Here is a 9,299-nt window from a genome sequence, read left to right as displayed (position 1 = left end):
AGGCAAGACTTAGTCCAAGGACTTTTAAACAACAAGTTATGCCCCATGGACAAAAGTTAACACTATCATATTGTGTCTTAATTTATGATATATTTTATAAATCTTCCTTTAGAGGCAAGAATTAGTCCAAGGGCTTTCAAGCAACAAGTTAAGCCTCATGGGCAAAAGTTGACACTACCATATTATACTTTGATTTATGAGTTGTTCTATAAATCTTGTCTTAGAAACAAGACTTAACCCAAGGACTTTCAAATAACAAGTTACACTCATGGACAAGATATGACACTACCATATTATGTTTGATTTATAAGATGCTCTATAACTCTTATCATAGAAGAAAGACTTAGCCCAAGGATTTTTAAACAACAAGTTACTCCTCATGGATGAGAGTTGATACCACCACATTGTGTTTATGAGATGTTTTATTAATCAAGAACTTTCAAACAGCATGTTACCCCATGAGTAGGAGTTGACACTACTATATTATATATTGATTTATGAGATGTTCTATAACTTTTGCCTTAGAGACACGACTTAGTCCAAAGACTTTCAAACAACAAGTTATGCCCCATGGGTAAGAGTTGACACTACCTGATCGTGCCTTGGTTTATGTGATATTTTATAACTCTTGCCTTTGAGGCAAGGCTTATCCCACAAGTTATGCCCCATGAGCAAGAGTTGACACTACAACATTGTGTCTTGATTTATGAGATGTTCTATTAATCTTGCCTCTAAGACAAAAATTAGCCCAAGAACCACCCAAAAAAATAAGTTATGCCTAGTGGGCAAGTATTGACATTATCACATTGTGTCTTGATTTATGAAATGTTCTGTAACTCTTGCCTTAGAGGCAAGACTTATCCCAAAGGACTTTCAAACAAGTCATGCCCTAAAATTTACTTTGATTTCAAAGAAAAGAAAATTCCTTTACGGATTATCTAAATTTCTGTTTATAAGCAAAATATAATACAAGTTGAGGAAAAAAATAGAGAAAGGAAAAAAAGAAAAAAAGAAGAAGAAGAAAAAAAAAGAAGAATAAAAAACAAAAAAAAAGAAATAAAGATTGAGAAAAACAAAAATTAGAAGAAAAAATAAAGATACAGTTTGAAAAAAAAGAAGAAAAAAAGAAATGATTAAAAAAAGATAGAGATAAATGAATTAAAAAAAATGAAGAAATAGATGATATTTGAGAAAAAATAAGAAAAAGGAGGAAAAAACAATTTAAGAAAAATAAATGTTGAGACAAATGAATTAAAACAAGGAAAAAAAGGAGAAAAGAAAAAACAAAAATCAATTTAAAAAAAGAAGAAGAAATAAAAACAGAAGTTGAGAGACAAATGAGCATGAAAAGTGTAAAAATATTTGAGGTGTAGAGGAACAATAATATACTTATGTTAGAACATGCACATCGGAAACAACAATTTACCAAAATCAATATAACTTACAAATGATCTAGATAACATAATTTAATATGGGTTTCAACGAAACTACTAACCTGTTGAAGTTTTCACAAAAGTCGTCCAAAGCAATGATCTATAGAATTACAATCTTCTGCTATTTCCTGACTAACTTTTTCAATCAAATTTGTGTGAAAAAGTGGATTTGTACTTGGAAAAGGATAATCTTCTTTATGTTAACTCATCTCTATTTATCCCAATCTTCCATTCAAGAAGGAAAGGGAAGAGGCAGATGTTTCAACCTTTAAGCTGATTTAATTACCTATCATGAACCAAATTTTTTTTGCAGCCTTAATAACCCTATTAAGAGCAAAAAAACGTTTGTAGCCTTTTAAGTTCATATTTATTTGACCATTAAGCTGATTAATGGTACCATAATGGGCCAAATATTTTTCATTATTTTTCAGTCTTTTTTAAGACCGTATTTATTGACCATTAAGCTGGATTAATGGTCCCATAATGAGCAACCATTTTCATAATTTATAGTCAGAAGTATTATTTTCCTTGTACAAGACCAATAAATAATATTATTTCTTCCTGTAGCTTTCTTTTCTTTTTCAAAATTGATTAGTTAATCAAGTATAGCAGGGACCATAGATTCTTTAAGTGAGGCTTCCAATTATGATATTAATTCTATAATGAATGAATTATCATATCACAATAAATTACTTATTATTCCACTAAAAATCTGTAATTGCACTCCTCGATTTAATTTCAAAATCTACCATTACATCTTATTTAACTCCCCATGTTAGAATTACCGAAACCAATCAATTAAATTAAATTCTCTAAAAAATTTAACTCATTGATTAATTTAATCCTTTATTTATAGTGTTTAACTTATTTCACATGACGGATATAAAATCCACCTGCAGGGTTTTTATGTGAAAACTTATAAGCAACCATAAAGGGGTGTCTTCTATCTCAAGTTCGAGACATGGTTCTATCAACTAATTAATATTTCACTAAGTGATTTGTCATCCTCCAACCTATTAGGAATATATTGACTCACAAAAGAGTCACACCTTTTAATAGATTAAAACAATAACCAAACCACATAAATCATAATAATTATATCAAGATTAAGAGTATACGTACATGTAATGGACTAAAGAAATCATTTATTAATATTCAGAATATAAACGAATATCTCTAATTGGTCTGTTCAATACCTACGAAATGTATTAGCACAAGAAGTTGAAATATTACAATTTCCATAATTAAGATCAAATTATATTTAATCTTGTGCTACAATCATCAAGATGTTTGTCCTACCTCATCTTTGATTGTGAACGTCAATTTATTACTTATAAGAACCGTCAATTTTAATCTTCGTTGCATGAGTTAAAATATTCCATACACAAAATTGTCTACTATATAAGCAAAGGACACACATGTTAATGCAATGATCTATTCAAATAAAGATTTTATTAATATAATAAATAGCTTTACATGGGATGAAAATGTAATAATATAACACAAACTACATGGTTAATAGTATATCCTAACAACTCGCACTATATGTAAAAAGAAGGTAGACTAGTTTTTAAAGACTTTGCTTATGTGTGACAAAAAATTAAAGTCACCCACTATGGAGATTAGACCATGTAATTTCCACTATTTTAGCAATTTGGTTTTTAATTTTACTTATCAATTTTGACAATTCAAGAAAAATAAGTTTTTCTCCATAGTTTACTCTTAATATTAATTATTTATTTTTCAAATCATATTCACTATACTTATCACTAAATATCAGTTAATATGGGTAATATGGTAAAGTCGTTGTATCAATCATTATTTTTTTAGTAAGTGTGTCAAGTTAAAATATGATAAGTAAATTCGAATAAAGGAGGTACGTTGGGAAACTCATTGAGTAATGGATAGTATTTAATAGTAATGATAAAATGGATAAAATATAGATAAATTATTCATTAATCTTCTAAACTAGATAAATATTATTGAACATTAATTTTCAGTAACATGAACAACTATCGTGGATTGGGTTTGGGGGTGGGGTGGGGGTGGAGGGTATAATGTCTTTGACCATGGAGTTTTTTGAAAACAATTTTTGGATAAATTATTCATCGAATATGGTCATGTTTTTTTATGGGAACATATATTTTTTTTTTTATTACCTTTTTTGAAAAAAATACAAAACATGACTTATATCAATAAGTCTCTCCTAATTAAAAATTATCAAAAGTACTTATAAGTTTGGTAAATAATTAGTATAATGTGTTTGACCATAAAGTTTCAGATATTTTAGAAAAATTATATTTAGGTGAAATTTCAATTAAAGTTTGAATTTGTATAAAGTCATGTTTTTTTTCTAAACATATTTTTTTTTTTAATCTTTTTTGAAAAAATATGAAACATAGACTTTTACTTATAGTTTTCTAAAACTATCAAAAATATACTCATAAGTTTGGCACAGCATTATCGTTTTATAATAAATCAAATAATACATTATCCGAGAATCATATCATAATATATTAATTAAGAAAATACCAATAACATAATTTCTGACTACTACAATTTGTTAAATTATAATTAGTTATGAAGATCCATTCGTGAAAATAATAATAACAATAATAGTAGTAATTGACTATTCTTAAATATAATCTTCCTACAGTCTATTAACAATTTCTTCATGATAAGCATGCATTTTCAAATCAGATGACCGAAAAGGGTAAATGGGAATGAATCGGAGTCATAAGTATATGTTTTTTTTTTAAAAAAAAAAAGAACATAGAAAATTTTTCTGTAAGTTTTAAAATTTAAAAAGAAATCAATAGGTATATTTTGGTCCAAAAAAACAAGCTTTTAGTAGACTTTGAAATTTTTTGCTTTAGGTTTTCAAAATCTTTCAAAAACTAGAAAAATTATTATAAGCAAAAAAATTCCTAGAAAGTGCTCCAATGTCTATCGCCAAACGGGTATTTATTCATTTTGACTTCATAGTTAGTTGAGATTAATAATTATTTTAGGTTTACGTACTCTCGGTTTCGAAATACATGTTGTAGATTTCATTATTAGAGTCAAACAATGTAAAATTTGACCAACATTTTAAAAATATAATTTTTTAATCATATTAGTTTAAGAAAAGTGGTAATATATGATAGTTTTTAAATATTTTAATTTTAATTTTAGAATATCAAACAAATTTGATAATTCCGTAAATTGACCATCAAAAAAAAATGTGACAACTATTTTAGAACGAAAAGAGTATTACTTTACCGTTACGATTTCACTTAGAGGTGAACAAAGTCGAACCACAATCTGAACCAAATCATAAATCGAGTCAAAACGATAAAAAATCGACTAATGATTTGGTTTGACTTGATTTGTGTAGAAAACAAAAGAAGCAAAATATGGAAGTAACTTTTTTTATTTCTCATTCTCATCTTCATAAGCTTTACAATGGCTCCTATTTATACAACTACTTCTAACATGACTATAAAAGGTAGTAAGTCCTATATATGGTTCATTATATTAGGAAATATACAAAAAGATATGCTAAGATATGTTAAGCTTACAAGAATATACAAAAAGATAAGCTAAGATATGTTAAAGCTTACAAGAATATACAAAAAAAAAATATGTCGGATTTCCAAGAATAATAATAAAGCTGCAATATGAGTTAATGCACTTGGGCTGCAATTGGTCCAATAACAGCAGGCCTAGTGCATATCAGTCTGGTCATTTCCAGAGGTCAATATCTCTCCTCAAGCTGGAGCGGATGACTGGACGCCCAGCTTGCCCAATATGTTGTGGTGAAGAGGACCGGTGAGTGACTTCGTAAAGAGATCAGCCAATTGAGATGAGGATCGAACAAAGGAAAGGGAGATCAAGCCATCAAAGAATTTTTGTCTAACAAAATGACAATCGATCTCAACGTGCTTAGTCCTTTCGTGAAAGACGGGGTTCTTCGCGATGTGAATGGGCGGACTGACTATCTGAATGAAGAGGAGCTGGCAGTGGAATAGGGATGGACATGTCTTGGAAGAGATGCACTAATCAAGTAAGTTCAGCCACTACAAGTCGCATAGAACGGTATATTCCGCCTCTGCAGAGCTTAGGGAAATTGAAGTTTTCTTCTTTGATTTCCAAGAAATCGGAGAACTCCCAAGAGAAATATAGAACCCACTCACTGAGTTTCGCAAATTTGGACAGGTGCCCCAATCAGAGTCACAAAAAGCAAGCAGCTGAAAAGAAGAGGAGGCGTTGAGAAAGAGCCCCAATCCAGGGTCCTTAGATAAATATCGAAGGATACGCAAAGCTGCAGTAAGATGTGGCTGCCTAGGGTCTTACATATATTGGCTCAAAAAAAAATTATAATCTTAAAATTATAATCATTTTTAAGATTAGTAAATCAAATAGAAAAATATATACCAAAATTAACAAAAAACCTAAAGTCATTACAGAAAAAATTTTTAAAAAAGGATATAAAATATAATCACAATGAAGAAGATAAAAAACAAGTTCAGAAAATAAAAATACTTTGTAAAGAGTTACTAAAATTACAATTCTCAGACGAAAATAATTTTTTTTTATATATAGTAGAAGCAGATGCTAGGGAATATAGTTATGGAAGAATACTTAAATATAGATATGAAGAAGAAAAATTAAAACATCATTGTAGATACTACTCAGGTACGTTTAATGAAACAGGAATAAAATAAAAAATAAATAGAAAAGAATTATGTTCATTATATAAATATTTATTAGCATTTGAGCCATCTATTGTATATAACAAGTTTATTGTACGAACAAATAATACACAGGTACGCTGGTGGTTAACAAAGAAAATACAAAATTCAGTTACAACGAAAGAGTTTCGGAGACTAGTATTAAATATATTAAATTTTACATTTACAATTGAATTAATTAGTACTAACAAAAATGTTATTGCAGATTACATATCAAGACAAAGCTACACAGACTGATATAGTAGAAGATGATGCTTTAGAAAAAATACTCAAAACCCTAACTACGCTTTCAATGAAAGTGGACAGCATGAGTAATGAAATAGAAAAGCTAAAGACTAATGAAGTTAAACTGAAGTCTAAAGCTATGAATAAGCTAACTCAACAGTGTGCAAAACTATGTCGATCGGAAGACATCAAAATTCTAGAGTTAAAAGGAGACGTTGGGACATTCCATAAAACCCATAATGTTTATCAATCTACAATTGCAGGTACAAGCAAAGGAGTTAGTGGACAAAGATATCAGAACATGAACATGAATAAGATATTTGAAAAATCATTTATATCAAAAACACAAAAAGACCCCGTGTACATACCCCATAAATTACCACATATCAAGAAAGTTTGAACCAAGATCAAAAAGCCTATAACCACATAATCCGAGCATACATAGAAAATATCCACAAAATACAGACTTATCTAAACCTTAAACCTAGAGCCACAGATATCTAAGAACCAAACACGAACTATATAACCCAAAAATTATAAGATTACAATAAGTTAATCGCACTACCGAAAACCAACCCAAGCTTAATTAAAACTTGTTTCAGTTATGGATTATTAAATACCGTATATACCCATGAAAGAAATGAACTAACAGATATACTAGAATTATATAGAGCATTCACCACTTATAAAAGAATAACCATATGAAATCTATTCTTTATAAAATTTTATACTGCACCAGCAGAGATATTATATGACGAGATCAAACCAGTTATACAAATTATAAAAATAGGATTAACCAGAGATATGATTATACCGGGAGATATTGTTCAGCAGACAAAGATATCTAAAATTGAGATACCTGATTTTTATGCAAATAAATGACTTATTGGAATATCTACAATTGTTTAAGAATGAACAAATAATTATATCAATGGAAACCCTATATGGAGCTATTATTCAAGAGATCATCAAATGATTTATTCAAATTCAAGAGAACTACTACAAACAAATATGGAAACAATAGATTCTGACATTACTCAACCCAGAGAAACAACCAACTGCAAGAGCAATTAGGAAAAAATTTATTTCAGAAAAATTATTAACAAGATATTGCAAGATAATTGGACACAAATATCCAGACCATCAATGTTCGAGATGTAATGGAGAAGATAATATTATCCCAGAAGTTCAATTGGAATAGAAGAAGATAAGGACGACAACTGAAAGATACACGGCAAAAGATAGAAAGACACGGAGCAATAATAGAAAGATAAAAAGATAAAACATTGAAAAATGAAAATGACATATGACTTTGAGAAATGTGAAATACGTAAATTATGTAAACATTTACTATTCTTAGGCTAGATTAGCCTATAGCCTTTTTGACTTTTCTTGTTTTTTTTGGCACTTGCCATTTTATTTTTTAGGACCATTATTAATTTTTTATTTTCTTGACAGATGTAAAGTAGAAATAGTATAGAATAGTTTACATATTTTCTTTTTAGTCTATAAATATGTACGCCTCCGGCAAAGTTAAAGGCAAGACTTTCATGTGCTGAAAGCAAGCCTTCCCTCTTGTACACAATTATTTTTTTGAATATTTAATAAAAAACAGATATATTTCTAAGGAAAAACTATGGATAAACAAAGCCCAGAATTATCAAACCTATCAGAACAGGTATATTTATTTACGATTTTGAATAACTAAATTCATAAATTCTTGACAATCATGATATGATAAAATAAGTTCATGTTAGTTATTTTATAGTAGAATTATTCGAAGAATAACATGTTAAGAAGTTTATTAGCAAAGTGGAAAAGGAGAAAAATCCCTAAGAAATATGCCATCCTAAAGGTGAAACCGATGAGGCAAGAAAGCCTTGATGGGGAAGTAGACAGAGTAGAGGCGCTGTTTAAGAGAAAAGTATCCAGATTACCATGCTAATAGTGACCGAAGAACATGTTATTTAAGAATAATCTAGTATATAGTAATATAAAATGGTCATATTTTGTTATGTGTATGATGGAAGGGAATATTTTGAAAAAAACATCATATGAAAAATGAATACTTATTTATCTGACAAAATGGTAGATAAATTTAAAATACTTGTTTTGTATGTATTTAGGGATATAGAAATTGTAGATATAAGAAAAATCATATTGGAAAAAATATTTGATAAATATTTTATGACTAGAATAAATTACATACCACACCTACCTACCTACTCTTACAAATATCTATATGCCAAACCTACACATCAACTATGATAAATTACGTATATTTAGAATATTAGAAAATGGATATGAAAAATATACTATTAATAGAAAAACTAATGAAAATAAATCTCGAAAAATATATGAGAACTAAAGATATAAAATATATAGAATTCCTTAATGAAAATATACAAGAATTACTAAGCTTAAAACAAACAACCAGTAAATATTATGATAAAACATTTAATAAATTATAAATTACTAAAATCTAACTCCAAGTTATCCAAGTTATTCGTAGAAACCTAAGCATCATATGAACAATATGACAAGCTATATATCTGATGAAATTAAGATACTTGTTTTATATACCATTGAAGACTTACAAATAGAAGACATAAAGAAAATAATATGGGAAAAAATATCTTGTGAAGAATCATTAAGTCTAGAATGGTTAGAAGATATCCATATCTTAGTTTATATTATTCAGATAGTTATTACTCAGATAATAATAACTATTATTCAAATGGATGTTATACAGATTAAAAATGTTAGAATATATTAAAAGAGTTAGAGAAAAACAAAATTGGTTATACGAAAAAATTAATTATAGAAACCATCTTAGAAAAGGAAGAAAACAATTAAAAGAAAGATTATTTTGAATAGATAAAACCATGAAACAACTAGAATTAAAAAA

The sequence above is a fragment of the Capsicum annuum genome, chromosome 3 (genome assembly GCF_002878395.1).
Source record: "Capsicum annuum cultivar UCD-10X-F1 chromosome 3, UCD10Xv1.1, whole genome shotgun sequence".
Lineage (NCBI taxonomy): Eukaryota > Viridiplantae > Streptophyta > Magnoliopsida > Solanales > Solanaceae > Capsicum > Capsicum annuum.
This window is presented reverse-complemented; position numbering follows the sequence as displayed.